The sequence below is a fragment of the Aphelocoma coerulescens genome, chromosome 3, assembly GCF_041296385.1.
Source record: "Aphelocoma coerulescens isolate FSJ_1873_10779 chromosome 3, UR_Acoe_1.0, whole genome shotgun sequence".
Classification (NCBI taxonomy): domain Eukaryota; kingdom Metazoa; phylum Chordata; class Aves; order Passeriformes; family Corvidae; genus Aphelocoma; species Aphelocoma coerulescens.
This window is the reverse complement of record NC_091016.1, coordinates 46,256,692-46,281,933: the sequence shown is the minus strand read 5'-3', so window position 1 is coordinate 46,281,933 and position 25,242 is coordinate 46,256,692. Positions and strand designations below refer to the sequence as shown.

Here is a 25,242-nt window from a genome sequence, read left to right as displayed (position 1 = left end):
GTATTGGCTACTCCTGGGGCTAGAGTACTGCTACCAGGGTGGGAATTCTTCTTTAGTTGTGTGACTTTCTAGGCCAGTGACTCACACGTTAATGAGTTAATTATTGATACACATTTCATTGAATAAATGAATGTTTTTGAATTTTAGCAAGAGTTAATGGTGCTTTCTGTTGCACCATAAAATTATACTTGGGAACACACTAGAATATTCTTTAGTGATGATGAGAGATGAGTTTCTAAAACCTTCAAACACTGACACTGGTGGGGGGAGAAGGTATACTTGTAACACAGCTATAGTATATCAGTTCTACAAGGTGATTTGGATGGTACATTAACATTGGTTAATCTGACCAGGATTGGTTTAAGTAAAAATTAATGCAAAGCTTGTGCCACTTTTACATGATTGTCATCTGGAAGACAGTCAAATAATGTAAGGGTCATCAAAGACACTGTTTAATTGAACATGAGTTTCAGCGTGATCTGGTGGCTGATAGAATAAATGTAATTCCTGTACACAAGCTGAGGACTATCAGTTGTAATTGCACCAATATACGACATTTACAGAAGCGTCACTGAACACAATGGCCATTTCTGATGCCCATATGTTCAGAAAAATATTGATAATTAGTAAAGAACTTTAAGAAATTTGGGAAACCTGGCCTTTGGAAAGCCTCATTGCCTTGCTGTGATTAATTACTGCATGAATTCTGGTTGTTCCTGCATAATAACTCACCAGTTTATAGCAAAATGTTCCACTACCTCTTAAATACTGTAAATTTTCACCTTCTCTTGTTTTAAATTTCTGTATCATCCATATCTTTAATTCTATGCTGTACTGATGATACCTTCCAACATTGAAAAGTACAATTTAATTGGGTAACCACATCGTCAAAGAATTAAAGAGTTACTAATCCCAAGGCCAATACTCATGGGACTGTAATAACAAAATTATTCTAGCGTAACACATTGGTTTTTTCCTTTTTAGCTTTTAAGATATTACAGTAGAGAGAGGGTAATACAAGTTCTACACTTTCATTGCCATGTGTTAGCTCTACTGAACTCCAGACCAATTAAATCTTCATTTTCTAGTCTTAAAAGAAAGAAACATATTTAGCTTGGCACACAGCTTTACAACTTTGTAAACTTAAATTGCCTTTTATTTCATTTTTTCTTTACCTTTATGGGTTTAATTATATATTCCTTCAAAATTTCTTCTGCAGCTTTTCAGCCATTAAGGCAAGATTAATGAATCTGTAATTGCCAAGATCACTTTTATCAGTTTCTTAAATAAGCTTGTGGCACTTGCCACGCTCCAGTTATATCCTGTTTTCCTGGGTTTGTTAGATTTTTTTAGCAATACTTACTTGTTCTTGGATTTGTGTTGTCATGTTGTTGTTTTCCAGAGACTGGGGGTGATCCAGTCATAGTGGAATATAAAACTCTTTGGATGACGTTTCATGCTGATATGCTGTATACTCGTTCCCATTAGCCTTCAAGTGTTTCCTGGTATGGTTTTGATTATTATTTTTACCAACATATCAGATAATATAATCAAGAGACCAAAGTAGTGGCCTCTTCATTATAAAGAATGTTGGCAAATACTCATCAAGCATAAAGGTATCATTCTGATGATCCACATTCAAGAAAGACTAATTGAAAGGGAAAAAAGAAAGAAAAGCTTTTGGGACATTTCTGGGCTACTAAGTAAGACCAAGTCAAATCCAGTTCAACTGTCTGGCAACTTTGGGAAGATTAAAATATCGAAGTTGTTGTGAATGAGTGTTTTTAGGTCACTTAAGGAATAAGCTAAGATGCATTAATTTAGGCACCAGTTGGAGTGCTTGGCTGTTTGTACTCACATTTGGATCACCAGACGTGCAATCTTTACAGACAGTGCAGTGTTGTGAGCTGAGAGAGCAGCAAAGAGATAATGACTTTTACACTAAAAGCACACAGCTGTGACCTAATCCTATTTCCTACACACTGTCATGCTGTGCCGTTCTAAATCCTCTCCTGCTTCTTACCTGGCCTCCAGGTGTCACCACCTGCTGAAGTGAATGTTCTCCCTTGTGTTCTGTGCCAAATTTGCCAACCCCATGTGCAAGTCCCCCCATGGTGCATCTCAGATGACACAGGGCACGTACTCTGAAGGAAAGGACAGAAATTTCAGTAACATTACTCCACATTGGACCATATGCCATGATATTAGGAGATGTCTGCCTCTAGTCTCCAGTGCACAGACTTTATGGCTTATGCAACTCTATTCTTTAAGGTCTCCAAAAGTAGTGGATACGCTCGACAGTAACTGTGACCTGTGATAGCAAAAGTTAGGTTCCTTCTTAAGCTGCCCTAGCTATTGTTGAGGATTGAACAAATTCTACCATAGACACAAGACAATAAGTTGTCTGAAGAGCACAATGAAGGGAAGTTCACAGTTAAATGTACTTCCTTATGTCTGGAGCAGGAATGTGTGAAAGGGAAAACTGGACTAATATTTTCATCATGCTTTTTTTTTGTGGCTATATTAGACATATTAATTAATTATTGCTATTTTTATTTTCCTAATAATTATTTAATCCCATAATTGATTAATTGCATATGTACTTATTGACTAACTGGTTCTCTCCATTGCTGATTATCTATGTTATTGATTCATAATACTTTATTTCTCTTCTTATTTACTTAATGCAGTAGATGATGCATCATAAAGTTACTTCACAGCTTAATTGAATCATTGCGCGATTGAGCAATTCTAAGGTAGTTGCTTTCTAGATAATTGATAACTTGTTGGTGTGACCAACCATAACTCACCTGTCGTTCTTTACAGTTCACTGTGTATTTCTTCTTTCCTCCTTCACAAAACTGTCCTTGTCTTTCTATGGATTCCATTAACTCTATAAGTCCTTATTTTCAGTACCCATGAATTAGTTTTTCATCTCTTTCCCATTTGGTTAGTTACCGCTTTAAGCATGTGCTTGATTTTCTGCTTTCCCACTCTGACTACATCCAATTCAGTCCAACATTTGCTTTTTTCCATTTTCCTGATCCCAGTATAAGGCTAGAATCTCAAGATGGTCTTCAAAATTTCTCAGAACCTCCAAGTAATTTTTCTTGCCCTCCATCTGGTTTAGATTTTGTTGATCATATTAACCCATATTAGCCTTAAGGCCCTCATGTCCTTCTGTTTCTCTTGCCATCTCTCACTTCCATTTCTGGTCATACAAGAGTCCCTCAGGTCCTCTTTCTTCCATTTGTGTTTCTGATGATCATATCCACTTCTAATTTCAAATTCCCACTTTCTACTTGCCAATAAGCCTGCCATTTTGCCCTGATCTGTCTGCCTTTGTATGTTCTCAAGTTGCACTGGTTTTAGGCAGCTTCTGAACAGTTCTTTTTTTTTTTTTTCAGTTTGAATGTGACTAAAATTTAAACTGCTTCAAATAATAGAAACATCAGACTTGATTATTCTGAATCACACCAAGGTCAATCTATATCAGTATCTTATCTCCAGTGGTAGCTTGTAGTAGATAATTAAGGAAAAGACAATAGCAAGAAAAGCATCTAATGATACTTTTTCCAATTTTCCCTCCCTAAAGATAGCAATCCCATATTTACTTCCATATGATACAAGGTAGCCCTGGGTCTTTGAACTTTTCTCTTACAGTGTGAAAAGTTACAGTCAGTTCAGTTTCTCCCTCAATAGATACTAAATCTCTGAGCATTCTTATCAAAATTCTCAGTGACTTTTCTTCTATTCTTATTTTACTTTATGAAATGGAGAGGTAAAGATTTTGTTCAGCTGCTCAAATTATGAAAGAATGCTATAATGATACAGTAGCAAATTGAAGTTTTTTGTTCTAGTCTTTATACCTTTCTTTTAATAAATCTTACTTTTAATTTGCCTTTTAAATTGCCATTAATTTGATTATTTCAATGAACTACATATAATCTTTATCCTCAGGCACAGAGAGCATTTAGAGCCCTTTGTTCACATTTATTCTATATTTTCCAGTTTGTTATAGGCTTTAGTATCATCAACAAATCTCTCAATATTGTGATTTTCGTAAATTGGCTGTAGTTTTATATCAGAAAATTTTTATGTTGTAAATTACTTTGTCTTCTTACCTTTCAACTCTTCCCCTGATCATTTATGACTGTCACAAACAACAGAGGGTCCAGCACAAACTACTGTGGAATTCTACCAGTAATCTCCTTGCATTACGAAAACCTATTGCGCCTTTGTGTCTTTTCCTTCTTGTTTTTAAATTGGTCAATAATCCATGCAGGAGCATTTCTATTTATTATATGCTTAGTTTCTTTAAGTAGCTTTTAAGGGACATTGTGAAAAGTTTTTTAATCAAAATGCACATTTTTGACCAGATTACTTTTCTTTCTCATGGTCATCCTTTCCATCAGTGAAGGATATTTTTGTAATGCTTCTTTCTACCAAAACTCTATAGATGCTTATTCATTGTACCAGGAGACCTGTAATTTCCTGGTGTTTTCCTGCTCCCTCATATTCTTCCACTGGTAAAAACTTGGGGACACATTTGGCTTGCACCTGACTTAAATTGTATATTGTGTCTAATAGTTGGTAGGCTTACAATTATATATTTAAGTTTCTTCAGAAGTCTTGGAGAAGTGCTGCTGGTTATGGTTATGTCTTAGTATTTCTCACTCATATTTTCCATTTGATAAGGTTCCTTGTATTTCTTTTTTTGCAAAGATAGATCTACTTAAGCTCCTGAACACAGGCTGCAAATTACCCTAAAATCTGAGCTTTTCTCTGTAACAGCTGAGTCATTCCCGAGAGATTCTGTTATGCTTTTATCATTCAATAACTGTACAGACTTTATAGCAGTTTTCTTGCCTAAAATGTATTTGAAATAAATTTTTACTGAATTTTTTATCTTTTGCAAGTCATTTCTCAAAATCCTGTTGGGCTGCATTTGTAGCTCAAAAACATATAACTTATGAGGGCACATCCTTTATCACCATCACATGAACAAACCTTCATCTTTTATTTAATTTTAATAGCCTTTTATGTTGCTGTGTAACTTTTCTGACTCTCTAAAGTATGGTTGAAGTTTTCATGAGTGCTGGCTTACATTTACTCTGAGCTTGAGTCTTTGAACACTTAGTCCACTGATGTGAGTGCTTCACCCTTTTAGCTCCTCCTTTTAATTTCCTTTAGTTTTCCCTTCCTGTTTTTCTTTGGATTTCTTATGTTTATTATGCAATAGTAAAGAGGTTTCTTTGTTTAATTTTAGTGCATTAAGATCACGGTTTGTTTTTCAACTAGGAGGAGTCCTTTACACTCAGGAATAGTAAAGGTCACTAAATGTATCTGAAAATTTAGGTAACACAGTCCTCTCTGATATGATACTGTGTTCAGAGGATTCTCCCATTAACGTGTGTTTTCTTCTCTTACATCTCAATGACCTTTTTTTATAAATTCAGTCACTGTTGTTATGTTAGTCAAAAGACAGATACACTAGTCCTCGATCTATATTCCTCCTTTTTAGCCAGTTACTTTCAACCTATAGAAATTCTGTGATGCATGTTCATTCCACTAACTTCATTAGTCTCAAGATTTTCTTGAGCATTCATTAACAATTCTTCACAGGCTCTTCTTGTGGTCTATTTTAATCTAAATTATTCCCGTGTTCATAAGTCTCCTGCTGACCACCTTTCAGTTGTGCCAGACATGGCTGTACAGTTAATATTGTCAATTAGATCCAAGCATTCAATTTCATCTAAATATCTGTGTGGTGTCTAAGTAGAAATACAAAGATTTTTGATCTTGGTCTTCTCAGATGTTTTGATTGGTACTTCAACTGAACTTTAGTTGGTGAGATTGCTCTTTGCTATTTAAGGCCTGAATGTTATTAGCCTTTCTGTCTTCTCCTTTCTTTAAGTTGCTTTATTGCTCTGTGCCCTGGAAGATTTGTTATTCCAAGCTTGGCTCTTCAGTACCATTTTGTGTTCACCTTCGTTTCTATTACTTACTTTCCTTTCCTGTGGTATACTTGCCAATGACTCAGCTTCCTTTTTGGTTCACCTGAAGTCCATCCTTTCTTACGAGTTTCTAGAAGTCCTCAAATTCATCTCAGAAAATACTACCATCTCTTCAAGCACAGCTTAAATTTTCTCTCAGACCTACTTCTGTTGCTTCATTGCTTTAATCTCCAGCAGTCAGGTCACAGGCATTATACACCCAGCTATACATTCAGTAGCCTTTTTCTATTGTTTGAGATCCTAGCTTCCCAGAGGGGTAGTAGCTGCAGGATGATGTGAAGCAATCATTGAAGGAGAAAGTCACACTGGTTGCTTTGCTCCCCCTTTTCAGCTAAGTGCACTTCTCCTTTAAGGTGTTCTCTTATGTCATCAGCATGGAGTCTGTGAGGGAGCTGCTGTGATTTTGGGAGGCTTTTGACAGACTGAAGCAGAGCTCATTCTTTCTCCAAGACAGTTGCTTTCTCTAATAGTTTTCATTTTATGGGAGAACTTCTTATATGGTTGCAAGGGTATATAATAATATTTTTTAGCAAGAAAACTGTAGGAAAAAAAAGACACTGCATTAACCAGAAACATAGTATTTATAGAAAGGAGATGGGCAACAACAAAGGTACTGAAATACTCAAATAACCTTGCCCGTATAAGAAAGTGTAGGGTCATAACCACTAGAAACAACAAAGAATATTTGGACTCTTGCTTTAGATTTGGCCATTTAACATCTTTTTGACTTAGTTCAATCCTGGAGGATAGGTCAATAGATGTATTTATATATCTATTAATAATTTGAAACCTTTACGTCAAAGTCAGGCCTTTATAAACATGAAAGAATTTCTATCTTTAAGTGAAGGTCTTCTCATAAGCATTTCTTAAGGGACTTCAGAGGAAGAAGGAATATTTTGGAGGGAAGTGCAGAGCAATGCAATGGAGGAATTTATTTTAATTGTGCATAGAGGCAGATTGCTTCTTTCCAGTTAAAACCTTTCTAATTTCTTTTCAGTGAACATCAACACTGGTTTTGTAATGATTGATTTATATTTATTTAACACACTTCAGCTAAATAATTCCCAAAAGATTTAATAAGTTTACCAAGAGATAGTACTAATTGTAGCTAGTTTTAGAAAAAAGTGTATGAGCCAGCACTGAATTTTAGTTACCCATAAGGTGAGCATGTCCCAAACTTCAGTTGGTTAAGTCATCTCATTTTGTAACATTCTCACAGCTTTTTTTTTTTTTTTTTAATAGGAATTATCATCCAGTTGAGTGAAGCTGTAAACTGAGGCACAGAAGTTCTATGTTCACACTGAGTTCAGATAGACTTTCTGAAGGACCATTTATAATCATATAATTTGTCCAATGTTTCTGTTCTTTCTCTGCTCCATGAAGTTGGCATTTATACTGTAAAGAAATAATTGTCGTTTTGTGGGAGTGAAGACTGGTGATAGCTAAGGGCTACACTTAAATAGCAGACTATGCTGGAATGAAAGCAGGAAGGATATTACTAGAAAAAATATAACTGCACATTTAATTTGTTGTTGGAATACTGTCTAGTACATGCATCTAATAGTAAAATGCTTCCATTAACATTGGAGGTCTTTTCCTCAGAAAGGCTGTAGAAAGATCAGCATCATCAACTTCTTTTGTTGAAGCTTACTAGAGGATTATCTTTCTACTGAACTACATGCTTTGTAAATGTCTTATACCTTTTACTGAACATTAAGAAAGCAGCATCACATTCATTTAGTTGTTTTTTAGACTGTGGACAATATCTTGCTAAGCAGACTGGGGACAGAGGCTGATAACATATGCAGCAGATCCAAGTCCACAAGTGTTAGCATATGCATACGATGCATTTAGTGAGGTGCCATTAACTCAGACATGGTGGTTTATACATTAGGGCATTAAGATGAATGAGACCTTGTGGCAATGTTCACAAGTAATTGCTGTCATGTGTCACATAATCTGAAGAAGATGCTTTGTATAAATAATCTCTAGCATTTTCTTCAAGAATTGCTTCCCTGTGCAGAGGATGTACGAGATACACCTATGGCCAGCGATAATGGATAAATAGGCAGAAATCAGATGAGGAAATAGCATGCAGTGTTTCACGAGATGCTTACCAAGGGTAGGATTGATCTAAGATCAGTTTTTCAAATTGAAAAAATTGAGTTATTTTTGACAGAGCTATTTATCCTACCGGTTTATCTCCATTGACCACAGATGTAGCCTGGGTGGACTGCTGTGTCTGTGGTAGTTTATATGCCTCAAATACTCTCATGGATAAATAATTAGAGTTTTACGTAGCTAAAACTAATCAACTACTTAGGGCCTCATCCGCTGTCACTTTTGCCAATAACCTTCTACTGCTAATACAATTTACTGTAATGTGTACCTACCGCTTTTAGGTGGTCCAAGGTCATCAAAACAGATTCATCATTGTCAACTTCCATGTAACTTTGAAGTCTGTAGTTTTTATTTCAGATCTGAGGAAGAGCCTTCAAGCCTGTCTCCTCTTTACCTCTTTATATCAGCCTTTAGGCATCCCGTCTCCTTAAAACTATGTCACGATCACATATTTGGACTAAGTAGAACAGCACTGCTGTTATGGGGCCAACCTTCTGCAGTTAGGGGAACAGATGTTCTGTTGATCTGAAAGAGAATCTAGAGAAAACTGATTTTGGTTAGATATTTCACTTTTAAATAGGTAAAGTGATAAAAATCCAGTAACAAAATACTATATATATATTTTAGTAGTAAACTTAGTTTCTACACCATTTAAGGACAGTAATTTTCCAGACAATATGAGCATGGGTGTTGATTTTTTAGAGCACTCAAAAAATATCTGTTAAGTTAGAAGCTCATCTCAGTTTAACTGTGGTGTCACTCCACTAATTTAAACTCATAAAATATGCAGTGTTTACCTGCAACAGTACTTGCATATAAAAATTTACATCAGCTGCATCCTGTATGTACACACTACTCACCTGAAAGTACATATTATATCTCTGGTCAGATGTTAATTATGCACATTCCTTTTTTTATTGTATACATTATTCATATGAAAAAATTTTAAAGCTTGGCTTTTGGGTAAATTTATATTGTCACATGGATGATGATTTTTAAAACCTACATTATTTACTGCATAGACTGCTCCACTGAATAAATAGAAGTCTTGGCAAAGTCAACAATTTTGCAAATAAATGTTATTTACATAATCCTTTTCACAAAAGTATGCACAGTATTTCCAAGATCTGTTTGTGAATAGTGTTAATTAGAAAGGCAATTTATCTTCTAATGGACCCTAAAAGTGGTTATGGTCACCTCAGTTGCACTTTCTTTGTTTACAGATTGTGGCTCAAGAGATTTTTGGGAGAATCTCTTTTGTCAGTCTAGGTGTAGTGCTTAAAGTCCATGCATTTTGAGCACTTGAAGTCCTTGCATGTTTTTTCTTAGGATGATAAATCATGTTTCCTACAACGTAAAGATCTGTATTACATTAGCTTCAGTATCAAATAAATTTTGATTTACATATGTTGTGAAAATGAATGCAGTACTCCCCCATTCTCCCTATTTTTCTTCAAGTTTTTTCTGTGAAAATGTGGATGTTAAATCTCAAGCTTCTGGAAAAGAGTTATACCTCCCAAAATGCAGATTTGTGTGCTTCAGCTGCTGATTAAAGAAGCCATGATATCTGTGACTAAAGTCAGATTCTTTGATATGATAATTTTAATGAAGCAGTATTTATGTAAGCTTCTGGAGGTTACTCTTACTTTGTCATGCAGTCTTTGTTCTGCTTCGCACCATATTGATGAAAGTCTACACTGAAAACTGGAAAATCCAACTGCTGTATTTATTTAATGTACTGAATATGCAATTTATTTTCTTAGGATTGGATAGGTTTTAGTTTGTAAAAAAAAACAAAAGAAAAGAAAAAAAGTCAGGTGACATTAGTTTGTGCCCAGTATTTGGATCTGCTTTGAGAAAGGGTAACTGCTTCAAAGGTTCTGGTTTTGCCTTGCTTTCCCCGAGGCAGCTGCATGTGCTCCCTAGCAGGAGTCAGTAGATAGTGAGGAGTGAGGCCCAAACAAGTTGTCTTAACATTTATGCAGATTGCCTAAGGAAAAACTCCCAGTGATTGCTGTCACCCTGTTGTTATCTGAGAGAATGATTGTTCTGACAGAGACAATTGCTGCCCCAACATTTCTGTTAACATGAAGATTGATTCTACCTTTAGGCATTATTTTGAGGTCTCAGTGGAGCTCCTGAAGCTTTTTCATTTCCCTTGTACATACCTGCTTCACTTCTTTCATGCTTGGCATTAGTAAACATATTTCGAAGCACAAGAATTAAAATTGTAGACAAAGGATGTTGCTGGGTACTGTATTCAGATTGACCTTACTCTGGGGCCAGTGTGTGGATATATTTACAGAGAAAGGTTGCATAAAATAAATATTAGAGGTGGCCTTCAAGAAGGATCTGGTGTTGAAATGTTGTTATCATCACTCTACATGTTATCAGAAGGTCGATATGTATTTTTAATTAGGGTAAATTGTAGAATGGGATTTTTTAGTATGTGGTTTGTTGGTTTTTATATGATAGAGCTTCAATTCCCCTTCTCAAGGATATACATTAGTCCTAAAATAATCAGAATGCTGGGAATGATTTGGCACTGCAGCTGAAGAAAACATCTGTAATCCCTTCTGACAACGTAAGTTATTTAGTATTTTTAAAGTTAATTCAATATTTCTGAATGTAATCATATTCAGAAATTCCTAGCACAAAACAAATCTATTATTGAAGAACTCTGTAGTAGTTCTTATTATTTATTGTATTTAGCCTCCCCACAGTACAGGTTTTAAGGTTTTGTAAAAGCAGCTGGATATTAGTGCCAGAGGCCAGCAGGTAATGAGATGATTTATTCTACAACAAAAGGGGCTATTAGAAAAATTAATTTTTAAGATGTCAAATGCAGTATATATGCAGATAAAATTAACAAAAATATAGCATGCCATTTCCACTATGTTATTTTTGTATTGCTATGATTTATTTCTTCAAACAATAGAAAAAAAAAACAGTTACTCCCTGAATCATGACAATATTATTGAGAGCTGGTTGAGCCTCCACCTCCGTGAGTAGGCCTGTTTTGTCACCAAATGCACGCTCCTGTAATCTACAAACCAAATGTAAGACAGTAAAATTTATTCAAGCAAGAAATACAAATTTACCTCTCTCTGATCAGGATTCCCACCAATTCATCACTTTAATGTATGCTTTGCCTCAGCATAAAAGCCTACTTAAAGGGCTTTAACTTACTCTGATATGACATGTTGAACAAAGTAACACTATTTAGGGAACAAGCCTTGTTGCAGTTATCACCACTGTTAACTTGATGAATTCTAATACTGAGAATAATTTACTGAAAATGACCTACTGAAGTATCACCTATTCAGTGAGGAGGCAGGGGAGAGTAAATTACCCTCATAACACAGCTGCAGAACCAAATGAAGGTCACAGGGTCACATTTCAATATTGAGCTTGTTTTCTCTTGTGTTATCTCTAGTCTATGAACTTCTGGCTTTGTTATTTAGTATGTTTGGTATATTGATTAGTAAAGGTTTCGTTAGTTCACAGTGCTGGAAAAACACAGTAAGGCACCCCTTGTGTCTTATTTGCTGTATTAAGAATTGTCCTTTAGACACAGTTTATTATTGTCTGTTTCTCCCTGCTGGATCCTAGTCTTCTAGATCTTCAAAGTTGATTTGGTATGCGTAAATAAATGGATATTTAAGCATAGGAGCATATTCCTGTTGGAGCCTAGTTGTATGATGTGGTATGGGATTTTGAGTTAGTAGAGCTGTACAACAATACATGAAAATCACAATGCCAGGACAAATTCCACTTTGCAAAATACAGCAATTTATATATATAGTTGAATCACAATGTGAATGTGATTCCTGTTGGCAGTCTCTATAATATTGTTGTGATAGCAGGTGTCACCAGTGGCCAGGATGGAATACATGGAGTGGGAAGTCGGCCAAGCCCATTGGTATCCAAAGGTCTTTTTGTTCATAGTTCTATTATTTAATACTCTGTGCTTGGTAGAGGTGTGGGTATGCCCCCAGTGCTGGTCCGGTGCGTGCAGGAAGACATTTGGTACCTTTGGATTAACTTGGGGATGAACACTGGTTGGTTGATTCAATAACAATAACCAGGTGCTGATCCACTAAACCGATATATTTATCTAGACCAAAGTCCCCCTGTGAGCCTGTTTGTATGGAGCCAAGTTCAGCTGTTTTTGCAGCAGCTGTCACCAGTGACTCCCTACATCCTGCCATGAACCTTGGGAGCACACTGCCCTTGTGTGTGCACTCCTCTCAGTCTTCTTCCATTGTAGGGCTTCAGTGGTTGATCGCAATTCCTCAAAACAATGCACAATGGCAATTTAATACCTGTCCACAACCTTAGGCAAGTAGTACCGGGTTCTTTGCAAGAAATCCTTCTTTGTACAAGTAAGTCAAGCTGCATCCCTAGTGCAGCTAGGATTCTCAGCACACATAAACACAACAGGGGTATCTCATGCAGTGAATTACAGTAATAGTTCACTAGATTAAAACCTCTCCAGGCAAGCTGGTCTGAGTTGTCAGGATTACAGCAATCATTGTGGATGCTGATGTTAAGTCTAAGACAGATCAGATAAAAAAAGAGGTGGTGATTTTTTTAGATAAATATTATATTCAAGGAAATAAAAAGATTAATAACATTATCATAACTGAATAAAAATTGAACCCTTGGAAAGCTACTCATGCTGCTTCAGGAGTTACCTATATTATACAAGAAAATGGAGACCACTCAGTTTTATTCCCCAAATCATGGCACTGACTGTAGATCCTCTCTAGCACCCTCAGCAAGCTTGCAGATGACACTAAGCTGAGTGGTATGATTGACATACCTGAAGGATGGGATGCCACACAGAGGAACCTGTACAAGGTGGAGAAGTGGGCTCTTAGGAACCTCATGCGGTTTAACAAGATCCAGTGCAAGCTGCTGTACCTGGGTTGGGTCAGCCCCTGGTATCAACACAGGCTGGGGATGAACAGATAGAGAACAGCCCTGCCATGAAGGACTTGGGGGTGCTGATGGATGAGAGGCTGGACATGACCAAGCACTGTGCACTTGCAGCCCAGAAAGTCACTTGTATCCCAGTCTGTATCCAAAGCAGCATGGGCAGCAGGGTGAGGGAGGGGATCCTGCCCCCCTGCCCTGGTGAGACCCCACCTGCAGTGCTGCATCCAGCTCTGGGGTCCCCAGGACATCAGCCTGTTGGAGTGAGTCCAGAGGAGGGACATCAAGGTGATTAGAGGGATGGAGAACGTCTCCTGTGAGGAAAGTCTGATAGAATTTGATTTGTTCAGCTTAGAGAAGAGAAGACTTTGTGGTGGCCTAATTGAGATCCTCCAGTACTTGAAGGGAGCCTACAGTAAACATGGAGAAGGACTTTTTTCAAGGGCATGTAGTGACAGAACAAGGGGGAATGGCCTTAAACTGAGAGTAAGTTTGGATTAGATATTAGAAAGAAATTCTTTGCTGCGAGGGTGGTGAGACACTGAAACACGTTGTCCAGAGAAGTTGTGGATGTCCCACCCCTGGAAATGTCCAAGGCCAGGCTGGATGGGGCTCTGAGCAACCTGGTCTAGTGGAAATGTCCCTGTCCATAGCGGGAGGGTTAGAACTAAATGATCTTTAAGGTTCTTTCCAACTCAATTAATTTTTGATTCTATGATTCTACTTCTGGAAAAGCATTTTCTTCATCATCTGATCTATTTCTTTCCTGCTTCCAGTCTTTTCTCCCTTAACTTCATTAATCCATTTCTTTTGCATCATTCTGTTTTGCTTGTGAAAGCCAGAAAACTTTAGGATTCTAGTTCTTCTTGCCTCTTACTAGGCCAGTAAGGCTTGGGAATGAAAAGCACATTAAAAAACTGGCTTCAGAAAAGCTGGATGCTGGGGAAGGTTAACACTCCCTTTTAAATCTGATTTAATACAATTCTTGGTTTCTCTACTTGTAAATAATATCCTTATAGAAGTTGTTTATCATGGCAAGGAAACAGTTTCACTAACACAGTGTAAAAGTTAACTGCTGTTGCTGTTTCAGCCACATTAATCACACAAAAAAATCTTACATGGAATGCATTGTTAATAAGAACGTCTTTGGCAAATTTAAAGAAACCTCCCCATAAAAATGATCTGTGTTAATTCTCTGGAAATCAGAAAGCATTTTCTAGATCTTCTGGGGCTTTTCAAGAAAGAAAATAAGGATTTCATCTCTGCGATGATAAATATTTGCCATTTTGCAATTACCAGCATATGTGTGTTGCAAATGCATAATAGTTCAAAGTCTTTTGAATATATTTTTGTTACTAATGTATCTTTCTTCTTCCATAATGAGTATAATTTTTTTTATCTGAGAATTATTAATTGTTCAGTTGTGATCCAGCTGGATAATTTATGTTTAATTATTTGGAGGGAAGATAACCTAAAGAAAAGCCCTGGGGTTTTTTTGTAGAGGACAATAATTTAGGAGAATAAATATGTCCATATTTTACTTCTCTTTTCTAAAATGAGGATTACAAAAACATTTACACGCATTTATATCTAATGCCTGACGTACACAGTTTAAACCAGCAATTTTTGTTCATAATTCTTATTCTTAAACTAATTTCATTTTGCTAATAAGTTCCTCCAAATAGCTTTCCACATATCTGACCAAATTATCTATTTCTGTAACTTTTTGGCCCTTTAGCTTGCCATGGCATTTAATTTTTATTTCAGTCACTATTCAGAGCTCCCACATGCCATAATAAAGGTGTGGTTTGGATCATCAGTTGGATGATTGGCTTAAAATATTTAATGGCTTTATTTAAATAAATCTTGTTCTGATTTTATTCTTGTTTCACATTTATCACTTGCCTAAGCTGACACAATTGGGTTCATAAGGTCTTAAGTGTGTTACTGAGATGGATGTGTTGGGATTTTACGTCAGAATCATTTTATCCCTAATCATTGTAAAAAAAAGTTAAAAGTCTTATTGAACTCAGTAAGGTTATTTGCTTACGGAATTATCCACATTCTTAAATTCATATACTGATAAAGTCTATGTATGGAGCACATGCTGTGAAAAAATTTACCTATTTACAGATGCTGATGCCCATACCACTCTAAATAGGGTGTGCAAGAAAACTGTGATCAGAATTTGGCAGACTTCCACTGTATCTGAAAACACCACACAGTTTGTAATGTCAATATACTGCAAAAGAACATTATGTGTTAAAATCCTTTTGGTTTATTTCTAAAAGGCTCATCTAAAGTATACTATACTCAGACTCAGCATTTCTGATCTACTGGTGTCTTGCTTCCACCATCTGCTTTTGCAGAACTATTTTTACCTTAACAAGTATCAGTGGCTGCCACTGAGTGGCCCTTTGATGTGCAGTCAATCACAGACAAGAATAAAATTGCATAATAGACTATAATTTCCTGTCTGATCATAAGCTCTGCTTTTTGTGCTGGGCGATTTCCTTCAAACTAATTGACAAATGCGCTGGCACAGGGCGTGATGGGCTGCAGCTGCCTGCAGTTTGTTAGAAAGACAGAAGGAAAGGAAATCTTGAGGAGTACTGAGGTGTTCGTGACATTGAGATGGATCTTCTTCTGGGAATATTTATAGTTAAAATGAAGAACTTGTATTTTTTTCAGCAAAAAACTGTCTGTTCTTTCAGGCTTTAGAATAGGTTTTGGAAAAGAGAAAATCACATGGAAAACCAAGTTGCTCTACTAGCATCATTCCTCCTAAGAACAGAGGCAATGGAAACACAGCACACAGCCCAAAATAATAACCCAGTACTGGTCTACCACATTTTCTTCAGAGAGCTGAAATAATTGGTCAGCACAATCAGCCTTTAAAACCAAACAAAGTTAAGAACAACTCTTCTCTTTTAAACTGTGTTGCACCTCACATGCCTCACAGAAATGATGGTGCATTTTTGTCTTCTCCCCATGGTTATAAGGTGTGCCAGCCAGGATTTTTGCAAGAGAGTTTGTAGAACTGTGCTATGCAGATACATTTTGGCAGCAGTGACCCATTCACAAAGGTTGGATGTTAGGTGCAGTCTGTACTAGCTGCATCTCACAAAGGTCCATCTTTTCCAGTGTAAAATAGCCCATGCATAGAGAATTACATGTCATCAAACATAGATTTATTTTTCTCCTTGTTCAGAAATTGTAACTTCATGCCTTGCTCATAATCTTTGAATTTGCATTCTGAGCTCCTGGGAAATTTTTTTCGGGAAAATGTGTTAATTTTGATCTAATGAAATTAATATTTTAACTTAAAAACTGTTTTAAAACAGCTTTCACTTCAGCAAGAAGGAACAGATTCATCCTGTCATCATCAATTGAGCTGTTATTTCACATTTTAATTTATGTGTATCTTGCTTTTGACATAGCAATTCTTTTGAATAATTTTCTTTATCTGGCATTCTCAAAATGATGGATGCCCAGAAAGTCTTTGGCTTCAGTATATGTGGCAGTAGAAACTGCTCTTCCATGGGAATTATGACCTAACTAGATAAACAATTTTCATATTCTGATATTTAAGACTTTGATCTATCATGGCAATAAGCTAAAACTTCAGATTATGAGGCCTCCATTTTTTAACTTTATGGAATTACTTTATATAGCTATCTTAGTCTTTAATTTTTTTTTAAAAAAAACACCTATCATTTCCTAGATTTCTAGTGAAATATACCTTGAAATGATAAACCTGCAAGCTTTGAAATATCTAAGTTTGTGTCATCTATAGACCTAGATGTAACAGAGAGAGAAATCATCATGTTATCTTCCTCAAAGTTGCTGATGTGTTGGACAATAAATGTAAAAGCAGCAAAACAGATTGACAAAGAATTGGTAAAATGGCAAAAAACTTATTCAGAACATTTGTGGCACAGCATATCTCCACATGGTCTTCAGTATTTGCTGTGCTTATCTGTAATTTATACATGCTTTCAGTCTGCTTAGAGTTGATTTTAAAAGACCCAAACAACAAAACAGAAGCAAAATTCCTGGTATGTGAAATGTTTCACAATTTTCATCTCATCATATTCAATTGGCATGCTATATACACCACCATTTTTCAGTCTCCTGAGAGACCTCCTACTGTATTTTGGCATTTCATTATTTGGAGTTTTTAACTTTTCATTTTTGTAATAGTATTTGAGTCATGTGCCCAGTAAGCATTTTTGTGAATTGGAGCCCATACTCCTAGCAAGCTCATGTCTATGTCTGCTCAGTGAATGAGATTTGACTCTGTACTGAAATAATAACATCTGAGTTGAGGGGTTTAAACATATATCTATAAAATACATCTATACAATTAATACATTTAATACATTTAAGGGAGATTTTAAATGACTATATTTTGTAAATTTTAAACAGGCCCAATAAATTTCTCTGTGTGTCTGTGTTCAGAAAATATAGTGAATTTGTAGGATTCTTGTGTGACACAGAGATATTTGAAATGGTGTTTCTCTTTTCCTGCTAACTAGCAGTTTTTATAGGAATGTCAGACTATTTTTGGCAGTAAGTTTGAGCCATGTGTTTTTTCATCACACAAGTGGCTGCTGGGTATTTTGTTGTGTCAAGGACTTAGAGGTGCTTGTTATTTGGCTGTGAGATAGACAGGAAAAGCAGATGTTAAAAAACCCAAAAAAACAAACAAGGGTGGGAAGAGCTTTGAAAAACCCAAGAGGGAGAAAATTATCTTCTATATATGGTAAATCTTCAAGCTTAGCCACAAGAACTTCTATTTTTTCTTCTATTTTTAGTTCAGAAGAAAAGCTGGCTATACATTCCTATGACACAATTGTAAATTTCTTTGACAACCCATCATCTTGCAGTTCTCTTTTGATTTAAGTGGTTAAATTTTACTGCCAGCTAAGATAGTTTTACTAAAGCTAGTGTAATTACTTAGGATCTTTAATTCATCTTTACGTTACATCCTTAACAGATGTAATTTTGCCTTAAGAATTTAAGTTGAACCCGTCAGGGTAGAGTCCAATTTGCTGCAGAAATGGTGTGGCTGAGGCAGGGACTGTAACTCTAGGGGCCCTGGGCAGAGTGTGGAGCCCCTGGGGAAGCCAGGCAGGGCCAGTCAGGGCTGGTGGTGCCCCCAGTGCCCTCCCTAGTAGTGTCTCTTCAGGCTGCTCTGCCACTGCCGTAGTTTGACTGGTGAGAAAAGAGGTCTTGGGGGAGGAAAAATGATGCCCATGCTTTGAAAGGAGTAGGGTGAGGTTAGCATTTAAAGGTAAAGGGCAGGGAGAGGACTATCCCAGAACATCAAAGCTTATTTTTCTGCTAGTCAAGAATTATTTATCAGTAAATTTGGTAAAATGAAAAGATACTTAAGAAAAAAAGAGGCTGGAACACGTGGCCTTAAAATTAAGTTCTCAATGAAGAAATACAATTTAATTTGCCTATCGTGTGTTTTAAATCAGGACATGATTGTCATGATCCTGGGATTCCCTCTAATGGGATGAGTAAAAGCAAAGAAATGTGAAGAATTGAAAGCTGACATTAGATCTGCAAACACCAAGGAAAGAAGCCCTATTAATATTTCTGTTCTCCAGGGCAGCCAGCCTCATCCTCTCCCTTCAAGCAATGCACTTGGCTGTACAGCATCCAGCCAGGTAGTACTTGTACAGCCCACTGTCCCGGGCTTAACCGGGCTGTAACAATGTTTATTCCTTGGAGTTTTGCCTTGGTGTCATTTGTCATAGTTCTTGTAAAAATGAAACACATGGAAACCAAAGGCTTCCGTGTCGGTAGGTGGGTATGTAGAGAAGTTTTCTCTGGGACTTCTGGGTTTTTTTATGTATGGAGCTAATCTGTTTCTCCATAGCCATGTGGATTTTATAAATTTTTATACTTGTTTTGTTCTATACTGAGCATCTAACAAACTTCACAAGGTGAGACAACTCCTTCCTTAGTCAAGTGTGACAGCTGCCATATTTTTCATACATTTGTTTGACTGGAACTTCAGCTGTCCAGCAATGCTTCTGGTATTAAGATGAATGTAGATGCCACAAGAAAACTCTATTAAATTTCACATGGAACTGCAAATGAGTGTAACTGTTAAAATGGTGGAATCTCCCTACTGAAGTCTTCACCTTGACAGTTCCCTTTACAGCCTTAAAGCTACTGCAGTATGTCCTACTTCAGATTTTCTGACCCTCTTATGAATTTCATTGAACTCATGCAGTCTTTGCAAAAATACTGGTCCATTCTTTCACAGCACAGGGGTAATTTAAAAGCTGCAAGAGTATAAATTTTATTTTTAAGTGTAATACTTCCTATTAATACAGAAAGCTGTATGTAGCATATGGCTTGAAATGTGTGGAATTGAAAGACTCTTATCCATATCCAAGCACATTAAAGAACAGTATGCATCTATTTAAAATGAAACATGAATTTAGGTTGATTTTGTATCAAGGAAGTTCATGGCAGCTCGGTGCTGACATAAGCAGCCAGTAAATCAGGGCAAATATAGCTAGGAAAATAGCATTTTTTAAGAGACTTATAAAGGAAATGCCAACATAATTGTAGTGTTGAGTTAGCTAGCTATGCATTCCTCCAACTTAAAGAGAATAGTAAAACTGAGTGAATTAATCACAGGAAATAATTTACTGGAAAAATTTAGCATGTGTCTTGGATTAAAAGGCATACTTCCTAGAACAAAATTAGGTTACTGTGAGAATTGCTGATTTTTAAAATTGCCTCACTGCAATACAAGAAACCAACTGCATGCACATGCATAGCTCTGGAGGAAGAAAAAGAGACTAGTGCTGAGCTCTTGTCTTTTTTATTTGCCTCTATTCTTGGTTTGGATTACTTGGTAGTATGAAGAGTCAGGAGGAAACTGTTAACCCGCCTGCTTGTTACTCAGTCTTACATTGTATTGGAGTATGTGTATGGAAATGCAAGCCTGGGACATCTTTAGAAGAGCACTCTTCTTCAGAAGAGTCTGTTAAACCCTTGTAAAATAAAAGAACTGTAAATGTATTATTGTCTCCAGCAGCAACCATAAGCAGAGACCCTTCTGAAGAAAGACCATAGGGCAGGCGTAGATCATATTTCTCCCTGATGTCCTTCCAACCCAAATGACAGGAGCTTTAAAATGTATTTTCCTAAAAATGTGGGGGAAAATAAATTGTGTGATGGTATCTGTTATTTTTCACTTTCCTTGCAGTCATAAGTTCCTCTTTGGCTCAGCATACGACTGAAAGGCGTTGCTTTTCTGAGCTCAAAACCTACGTATAAACTATTTATTTCATACTTGTGTATATTAGTCTTTTGTTTCCAGTATAGAGATTACTGAGCTGCCTGAAACTGTCCATTTCTTTTCTTGCCTTGAACCAAATTTATACATTATGCATCTACCACTTCTCTGGCAGAGTTTTCCAGAAGGTCTGCTGCTAGTAGTGTGGGCAAACGTAGTGGTTTTGCCTCTTTTGAGCATGCCTCATATAAATTTAATATGATGCCCCCTAAATCTTGTGATGGAGGTGAATGTCCTGTCCCTACTCATTTTTTCTGCGCTGCTCATGACTTTGTAGAAAACTGTCATTGGGTACATATTTAGTATTTATGAATAATACTGTCTTGCTTTCCCTAAACAGTAGTTTGAATAAAAGACAGTTGTTATTTTTATTTAAAAAGTGAATAAAACCAGCAGAAATCTCAATCTTAACATTTAAGTTAATGATCAAGGGACATTTTTTTGTGATATTCATGTGGTGTTATCCAACACTAAAGATGCTTTCCTGAGAGTTTATTCTTTTCCAAGGGGAGAGATAACCTCACCAAGGATGAGGTTTTATAGACATTGTTTATGTTAGATTACTACACCGCTCTCTATGTGTGACTACATCATAAAATCATTCGTTAGGTGAAGGTAATTTACAAATGATCGGAAGCAACCAAATTACTCCGGCTTAATGAGTTGCCACTTATTGCCTGTGTAGGCTCTTTTTCTGCTGCAGCTGTGAAGTTGGCTTACATTAATGTGCATTAATTTTATTTCACAAATGCAGTGATCAAGGAGACCTAATCCTTCCAGTTATCATGGCTCAGCAGTGAGTAATAACTCATTAAGTCAGGGGTAACTTCATTGCATATACCTGTCACCCTGGACCTGGTGCAAAATACATACCAGGGCATTTTTCCAGGAAAATGTCATACCAATGCATCAATATCTGCAATGGCAACCCACTCATCTTGAGGTAGTGTTCAAGTTGTTGATTTTTAGCCATACAGACTGAAATGTGTGAAATCATTTATTTCTGAGACACTTGTGTGGTCAGCAGAGGTTCTGTAGTTGGATTTCTTTCTCTGAAGAAGAGGGTAATTGTTGGCTGAGTGTTCACTGCAAGAGCATCAAGACTTGGGATCCTGCTATCTCAGCTTGCCTCCAAATTGTCAGAATTTGGCAACTTTTTGATGAAAAGACATCTGTTTGAGAGTTTTCTTGGAGAGTCCTAAGGATGTTTTTGCTAATTGATGAAAGGGATTCATTAATTGCTATGGGACTGCTTATTCCAATGATGATAAAATTTTATTTTATCACATATTTATGTCAAGGAAAAAAATCAGGCAAGCCAGTTGGCCAGAGCTTTGTTACAGTGACAGCCTCCAAAGTGGGACTTGATGTAGTGGAAGTCGGGGAGAAATTAAAGTGGAACTGTTGTAAAGTATTTGAACCTTGATAGTGTGCCCCAGCCAAACCATTTTTAGGTTTTTTTACAAAGCCCTCAGAGTGGGACCAGGCTGGAATTACCCTCACCGGCTTCACCTGGCCTTTCCACCTTCAGCTGCAGCACATCAGCCCCAAGAGGGTTTTTAAGCTCCAGTCTGAAGGTTGGAGGGCAGAGGTGGGATCGGTTTATATCTGCTTCCCTGTCCTTTGCTGTCTTGTTGTTTGGATTTCCTGGACTAACTTAGCTGCTGATCACTGGATGGGCTTTGTTGTGGTCATCATCTTGATGCTGCTTGCCTGGATCAGGAGCCCCACCTGTTAGAGCCCTCAGGAATTCATCAAGGACTGAAAGGTAAACTGTGCTAAATTGGGAAAGAAGTAGCTGAAAAAATAAATACTAAGCAAGGAATAGATGAAAAAGGACTGTGCTGCACTAGATTAAAGCCCATCATATTATCAGAAAAGTGCATGCGGAGCTCATGGACAAAACAGAGAAACCAATCAAGCAATGTGAGATCTCATGCACAGCAGGTGCAAAATGTATAAGTAGTGTATGATGGATAAGTTGTAAAGTGTATAAGCAGGGTAACATATATAAGTAGTATAAGATAAGCAAGTGAAATATATAAGTACTGTGTTATGTAGAAGTTGTAAAAGATTTAAGTAAGTAAGATGTATAAGTAGTGTGATATGTGGAAGTTACAAGTTTTAAAATGTATAAGTAAGTGAACAGTATAAGTTATGTATAATTAAGCAAAGTGTATAAGTAGGGTATTATGTCAAAGTTGTGAGATGTGTGATTGGAGTGTATTTTAAACAATAAGAAGCTTCTGTGTAATCATATTGATTTGTTGATCTAAACTACCCTCTTCTCCAGTGCTCTTGGGAGCTAAAGGTGTTGGGAAGGTCTCCTATTTCAGTGCAGAACCTAAATGCACAGATATGTGAAGAAAAGGACCATATCAGTTCCAGGCTGCTTAAGTTGCTATGGAAGGACAAAGTTTGAAGAACTTTCCACAAAGTTGTTTAACCATTTGATTGGACTTTTATTAAGATGTACTGACTGGTTGTGTAATACAAGCCTGACACAACTCTGAGGTATTCCTTTCCAGTCCAGACCTCAGCTTGCAGAGTCTCTTCAACTCATATTTTTCTGTTTTTTGTTTCTCTTTAGTCTTTTGCTTTACATCTTTCCCTTTTTTTCAGTTCCCCTGGCACCAGGAAATAACAATAAAAAGTTGTGGAATAAGATTTAGTGCCATCCCATTATCTTGTGCTCTGCTGCTAGTTTCTCACACTGCATATATCCTACAGTTGCATTTCTACAATTTAGGTTGCAGAAATTCCAAGCAGCAACTGATGTTCACTGGGGTTTATAAAGTATCTAATGCTAATTGAGTCTAAAGATTAGAATACCAGAACAATATCTTGTATGATTGAAGATGCAAAAGCCCCAGGGATATGAAAAAATATGTTTTATATGTTTTTATTTTATTCACTGAAATAAAAAAGATACTTGGAACAGCTGCCTTCATCCTGTGCCTTGAGAGGTGGTGCACAGTAGTGTGGTAATAGAGGGACTTCCAGAACATTTCTACACTACTTTATCAGGAGGCAAGGATTATACGTTGTCTCGATTCCTACCTTCTCTTGTTTTACTTATCCTTTCTGTGCATTATTCTGTTTTTAATCTGTGCTAAGCTGGTTAGCTGTACTGGATAAATTATTAATCACAGTTTAGGAGAAAAATTTAATAGTGAAAAGGAAGGGATAATAACTTTCAAGTGTGAAATAATCTAGATGGAGATTTTTGAGCTAAGAGGAGTTGTGTTCTCAAGTCATGTGCTGAGGCAAAGATCACCACAGACATTGTCACAAGATTTTTTTTCCTCCTAATCTTAGGAAAATAGCATTTCAAAGGCCTTCTTGCCTGACCTCAGTAGGGAAGGGGCTTTTAAAAATAAAAAAAGTTCCCGTACTTTACACTGCCTTTAGGTTAAACTTGTGTGACATTCTTTTGGGGTTTTTTTTGTCCATAGGAAGAGTGGGGAATTAGATCTTATTGATTAAGATCTTAAATTTTAAATATGTGAGTTCTTTTGCCATAAATAGTATATTTTATATTATAGCTTTTCTTTGGTGTGCAGCAAAGTAGGATTGTGCCATTCATTACTTTAGGAAGAAAAATAATTGGCTATTTTATGTCAGAACTAAAAAGGAAAGTTGTATTGTGCATGCATCAATGTAAAGACGTCTACAACTTCCTTTCATTTGTGCTACACTTCACTGCTTTGGTTCTCTGTATCAAGACTGTGCTTTCACAGTTTGTTCACAGGCAAGGCCTAAGCCTCTCCAATATTTTACATTTATCTTCTCCATTAAGAACTGGAAAACCTGTTGGATTAATAACACCGGGGATTAAAGTGTTGGAATTTTTGATATGACTCGCCAAAGAAGACAGGCTGCTGAATCCTAGGGCTCTGGAATGTGGCCTGTTGAGATTCTGGCAGGGGTGGCTGCCCCCAGGGTTTCTTCCAACCTTCACAGAAATTCTGCAACTCCTCTACACACCTGTCCCATGTATTTGTGTCTGACTAACTATATTTATTTCATTTGGATTTCTGACAGCAATTCAGGCCTCAGGTAAATTCTCTAATCTTCAGTTAAGTCAGTATTTATTTAAATTCAAGTAGACAAACTTTAAATTCTAAATCTTTTCAACATGTATTCTTTAGAAGAGGTCTTGCAGGGTCTGCACAACTTCCTGTGATCTCTTGAATAATGTGTTGTTAACAATATCAACTTGATATTGATTATTTAGTTATTGAGGTGAAATGTCAAAAAGAAAATGAGTTTATTTTTCCTAAAAAGACAGTTTGATATATTATATTGATGAAATTCTGGTTTTATTCCACAGACTGAAAGCTTGTATTCAATCTTTTTATGCCCTGTGCAAGTAAGCAAAGGTCTCTTCTGTTCTTTTGCTTTAAAAAGAGTTGCTGGATACCAGACTACATAATAGAAAAAAAGTGCTTAAGGGCAAAATATTTGTGGCTTAGAATTTTCCAGCCAGCAAATTTGGATTTTAGCATTTATTTCTGAGTTAGCTCATCAAGCTTCTGTGCTGTAAAGTGGAAAATGATGCACTCACACTCATTTCCCATGTTTGCTTGTGGTAAGAATTGGGAGACTAAATTTCTGATACTTCATACACACCGGGAGGATGAGAATATACCTGTTGTAAGTCAATTAAAAAAAAATTATTTGAGAGAAGGGTTTGAGATTCTTGATGTTAAACTTGACTGACATTTCCAGTAAGTGTGTTGGGTTTATACTGCCTTTAAAAATAAATACTGCTGTACAGTTAATATAAATGGTGGTTTCTTATGCTTCTTTTATCAAGCACTTTCCTACCATTTGATT

The 25,242-nt window shown here is 36.6% G+C and overlaps 1 protein-coding gene and 1 long non-coding RNA gene across 7 annotated transcripts in view; both read left to right on the top strand.

Annotated features, from left to right (window-relative positions):
• Positions 1 to 25,242, top strand: part of PRKN (parkin RBR E3 ubiquitin protein ligase) — a 706,034-nt gene that overhangs the window by 103,058 nt on the left and 577,734 nt on the right. The gene's annotated exons all lie outside the window — the stretch shown is intronic.
• On the top strand, positions 21,990 to 23,070 carry LOC138108041 (uncharacterized). The gene is made up of 2 exons (XR_011149832.1): positions 21,990 to 22,171; positions 22,697 to 23,070. It is a non-coding gene; the product is annotated as an uncharacterized lncRNA (long non-coding RNA).